Here is a 5,551-nt window from a genome sequence, read left to right as displayed (position 1 = left end):
CAACCTAGAATCGCCTTTTGTTGCTAGTAGTACATTGTTCCTTACAAGAAACCAGTAATAATGCCAACAAACCACTAATAATGCCAAGAAACCACTAATAATGCCAAGAAACTACTACCACTTGCCTACGTGGCAAACTTAAGATAAGACTACCTTATCAACCATTGTACATGCCCTTACCAACCAGCCCTACCAAGAAAAGACTACTCTACAAAGTGCCATTATAGGCACGTTTCAACCCATGTCGCCCCTTAAGTCAACACCTCCTATTCGACCGGCAAGTTAGGCGTTATGACTTGTGGGACCTACATGTCAGTCTGCACAAAAATCCCCGAGTGACCTCCTACCTCCGGCCCGTCCACCTAGTCATCCTCGGCCATGGGATGCAGCTCCCGCCGCCGGCAAAAGGCGAGGTCAAAACCGCCGGCGGTGCGGAGCCCATCTTGCGGCAGCCCGGATGCCAGCTCCGTCCGGCGCTCGCGGCCACTAGCTAGCCAAGATAGCTCCGTCCAGCGCGTGAGTCACGCTCGGGCCAGCCTGCCAACCCATGCGGAGGCCAGCGCGGTGTCCGGCCCGTCTGGCGGAGCGGCGGCCAACTCCCTCATCACCGGCGCCGCCGAGGAACACGCATCAGTACTGTTTGAAGTAATGTTCAGGAAAAATAATTATTTGAGGGGGAATATATCAGGATAGAAGGTCAGATGTGGGTCCCTCGTGTTAACGGTCAAACAAAATGTGTTGGTTTAAGCTGCCTCATCAGCACGGACATGTGGGCCAACCCTGTCATAAACGAGTTTAAACGAGCCTAATCGGCACTAGGTAGTAGTTTTTGGCACGGATTAAGAAATTTTGGGTATGTTTTTGCTATGTTTTGTACAATAGTTTCTTCCTAGGGCTGGTTGAAAGTGGTAGTTTTTTTGTTAAATACTGTACATATTGTAAGTAAGAGTGAAAGTTAAGCTTTGGAAGCCAATAAGCAAGGCTAGTTATATAGTGCCTATGTGTACGTGATTGAAAGTAAATATCAACCATGAGTGACTAATATCTTGATGGAAAATACGAAACTATGGAAATACTAGCATTTTTTCGAAATGGTTGGAAATGCTAGCAATGTTCACGTGTGTTGCAACGGATCGTAATTAGAATAATACTTATTCACAAACTTGATACAAAACACTCTAATTTTGATATACATATATCACTAGAGATATATCATGTTTCAATCAGAAAATATTCCTTGGGCTGTTTTGGTGAGGTGAGGGAGGGGTGTGGTTGGTTTTAAAATACTAATTATGGGTTTTGTGCAAATTGGTAGAGAAGTGGGATGTTGGTGAGAAAAGGCAACAAATTACCTCACAGTCATTAGATGTAGATCTAATGGTCAGAAATGACGGATGGCAGACACACCATCATCACCAACTTAGTCTTCTGTAGGAGTACTAGCAAGATGTCCGTGCATTGCATGGAACATCAAGATGCATATTTTTAGAAAACACTTGTTGTGATTGACCCATGCATGAGTAATCCCATGTGTAAAAACTAATGATATCTCGAGAAAGAGGAGATAAGGTGAAGAGGAGTGGGGCATGGTGGTGATTGGTGGTCGGACTGAGTGGAGGCAAGGGGATGGACGACGCCGGCAGCGGCCACTAGGCCAGTTTGTTCCAGAGGCTTCCTTTTTTAATTGCTCAACAATGAGTTTGTTGGAGATAAGGATGAACGAGGGAAGGCCTTGTCTGCAAATGTGGAGAGAGGTGCCGGTATATTTTAGTTTAATTTCCATTTGTCAGATATAGATCGGACAGTCTATTGCAAGATGGCACGCATACCATCATCACCAACTCGGTTTTTTTATAAGAGAAGAAATATAAGTATGGAGATACAAATGTATTATCGATACTTGTTTCCGTAAACAAGGATCTACATTCTATTCAACGGCTCAGCATGTGGGGCCTTAGCACAATGACTTCTCGACTGTGTAAAACAAAGGCTTTCCCGTCGCAGATAAGGAGGGGGTGACGGCGGCGCGCTTTCGGCTTGCTCTAGTCCTAGTAGTCATACTAGGTGGTCTACGCACGTGTAGATTTAATCTTTTCACGTCTTGTGTTCGCCGTACTTCCACGACTATTGATGAATAGACGGTAAGTTATTCACGGGGAAACCCTTGTTGAGCGTGTTTGCGAGAGAGAGAGAGAGAGAGAGAGAGACAGTGTGCATGTGTGATATGTCTAGAGACTCAGGCAATGATAAGAGATTCTTTGTGTCTATGTGTGTGGAGGATAGAGAGAGACATGTACATGGGGCTTTGTGTTTTGTAACATGGAGACACATAGACATAATCAGAGAGTGAGTGTGTGAGATACACATGCGGACATGGGGAGAGATGTGTGAGTTAGAGAGATGGAGAATTTTGGTGTGCATCTGAGCTAGAGAGGGGGGTATATTCATATCTAGAGCTGTAGAGAATATGCAAGGGTGTGTGTCTTAAAAGAAGGATCCAGATAGCTAGATAGGTGTTTGTGCGTGTCTGTGTGTGTTTGTGCGCGCGTTTGTGTGAGAGAGGGTGTGTGTGTATGTGGAGTAGAGAGACCACTAATGATTTAAACCTAGTATAAGGGAAGGAGGAATGGTGTGACATGTGTGTCAAAGAGAGAGAAAGGCATGTGTAGTAGCAGGATAGCATGGGTGCGGGCGGGGAGCAGACTATTTGGAAGAGATATCGAGTGTGTGTGGGAGAGGGGTGTGAGAGCGAGAGAGAGAGCTGGCGACGGAGAGAGAGAGGGGGGGGGGGGGGAAGAGGGGGGAGAGGGGTCGTTGTGTCCATAAGTGGCGTATAGATAGGGAGACAATGTTGATGTTGTTCGAAATTGTCCTATGTACGGAGACGCAAGGGAAGCGAGTCATCGTGTGTGTGATAGGGACTTCATGAGAGATCTAGAATAGATGGTGTAGAGAACAACGTGCGAGATTGAGAACGATGATACATTAGGGAGCTATGAAAAGAGTCACGGCATATATGTATACAGGGAAGGAGCTGGGGCGGGTCCGCATGTGGGAGAGATAGAAAGAGGAGAGTGGTGCACAAGGAGACAAAGTGTGCTTGTTTGCAGTGGGGGTGTGTGTGAGGTGAGTGTGCGAGAACCACATAACTAGGGAGATAGACGTTTGGGGGCGACATTTTGTGTGATTGGGAAATATACACTCTGCATAGTGCGTGTGCTTGGGAAAGAGAGATGCCGGGAGACCTGGAGAGTGGGGGAAGAGATATATGCATGCCCGAGAGACAAAATGATAAGAGACCTATATTGGGGTCCGGACATTAGAAGGGAGGGGGGTGTTAATGTGCTCGTGTGTTCGTGTCTGGGGGAGAGAATGGCGCATGTGTGTGTGTCATGGGGGTGGGTGGGGGGCGACGGAGGGGGTGGGGGTGGGGGGTTGGCTTCAGATAATGAGTTAGGTGTTTATATTTGAGGGACTTTAGCGTAATTGAGATATATTTGTCAATAGTGTGTGCACTCATGGTTGATCAATTTGTTTCAGAGTTTGGACTATGAGATAACGATACTTTTGAACATGCGTGATATACCTTGATGTACCAGAATTGCAAACCTAAGATTGGAATTTTGGAATTCCAATCCATCATTAGCTTTTGTAATTCATTTAAACGGAGGTACATTTTTAAGCCGGGATTTCATGATTTCAAATTCATATATCAAACCTAGAGATATACACATATGGGCATGTTTAAACTTTATAATCATCCACGTTATTCATACACATACACATTTTTGCTTTTGTCATCATATTTAGGATAAACACATTTGGAATTTCATTTGAATTGGATAGTATGATGGTATTTTCTTGTACTAGCTCAATGCTCCATATTTGAATTGAATGGACAATCTAAGTTTCGAGTGGGAGACACTGATTTTCAAAACTTGCACTTTTTTGCATGCAAAACAAATAAATTCTCGGCCATGATATCATAGTTGGCCGTACAAGAGCAGAACACTTATAATTTCAGGCGCCAAAAGCTTTCAAACTTCCCGCTCACATCGAAATATCTCGCGCCCGAAAGTTTAGCCCTATGATATTCCTGTTTTACCCCTGCCACATGAACGGAAAAGGGCTGCTTTGGTAACTCCATTGCTTTCCCCTCTTTGCCCCCAACATTCTTCCCCAGAGCACCTACCTTCCCCTCCCCGACCCCCCAACACGGCAAGCCGCCGAATCTAGTCCTTCGCCACAGCGGTGGACCTCACACCCCGCCGGATCTACCTTCCGCACCTTGGAACCCCCAACTGCCAACTCACCACTTCACCGGAGCCGCTTCACCGACTGGCTTGTCCACCACTCCAGATCTCCTTGACCGCCATCATGGTCCACCACACCGGATCTGCTGCGCCCTCGTCCACCACAGTGTAGGCCCTTCACTGACTCCGTCGTCCGCCCCATCGCTGGCCCTTCATACAAGCCCTCGTCCGCCACAACAGATCCGCCTCACCGAAAGCACTGTACACCGTGCCCGCCGAAGCCTTCATCCACTGCACCGGACCCGCTCCACGGACGCCATATTCAACTCCACCGGCCCTGCATTACTGACGCCGCAGCCTCATCAGGTTATTTTGAATTGTACTCCTTCGGCTTTTCTCTTCTTTATCGTGCAACTGTTCACTTACCACATGTGAGCTTTCTTGTATGTCAACAGGCGCCGCAACCGAAGCACCGGAGCCGCTTCAGCGACGGCGACAGCCGGCCCAAACTCAACCACAACACGAGCACCATCGACGATCCTTAGCTATCAAGTATGACAATGATACTCGTACACCACCGAGAATCAGCTACTATTATCCAACGGTCGGCGCCTACGTTCACTTTCTTAGCATAAGCACCGCACCTTTGAATTTCTTCAGGGCATCATTCAATTTTTCATGAGACGCGTTATTCCGCTTGCACCTGTAGGGCCATACTTCTGGAAGTGAACATGTACATGTGCTAAATTACATACCAGTGCACATATAGTTAATATGCTTTAGTTTTGTCCTAAGTATTAGTGTACTTCCTAGATATCACTGGCTACTATTTTACTTCTTGCATGCTATATTTATGATAATGGTGTTGTTCTGATGCCACCTGTTTTGGTTCCATCAGACTACTTCATGTTCTCTATGGTTAATTACAAATCAGCAAACTAGCATGTGGTTCCGCTGCTTTTTTTCGTTTTACCCTACATTTTCTGATGCTAGCTATTACATCACTACTCCGAGCCTCTGTTCATTACTTTTTGTGTGTGTTCTTGATCTTCCCAAGTTGCATGACTAATTTGATGCTTCTATTAATTATGGAGCTGCCAACCCCATCAAGCAGAATATTTGTTCTTTTGGGGCTGGCACCTCGAAACAAGCATAAAAATAAAGTGAAGCAGATATATTGTCGTGTAAGCACACACCCTTCTTTCATTAGTTTAGATGAACTATTGATGATCAATTCGAACCAGTGCATGCGATTAAAATTAATTTTACCTAAATAGAGGGTGCAGAATAAACTTCGA

This window comes from Aegilops tauschii, chromosome 6, assembly GCF_002575655.3.
Source record: "Aegilops tauschii subsp. strangulata cultivar AL8/78 chromosome 6, Aet v6.0, whole genome shotgun sequence".
Classification (NCBI taxonomy): domain Eukaryota; kingdom Viridiplantae; phylum Streptophyta; class Magnoliopsida; order Poales; family Poaceae; genus Aegilops; species Aegilops tauschii.
The sequence above is the reverse complement of the archived record's forward strand: the minus strand, read 5'-3'. Positions refer to the sequence as shown.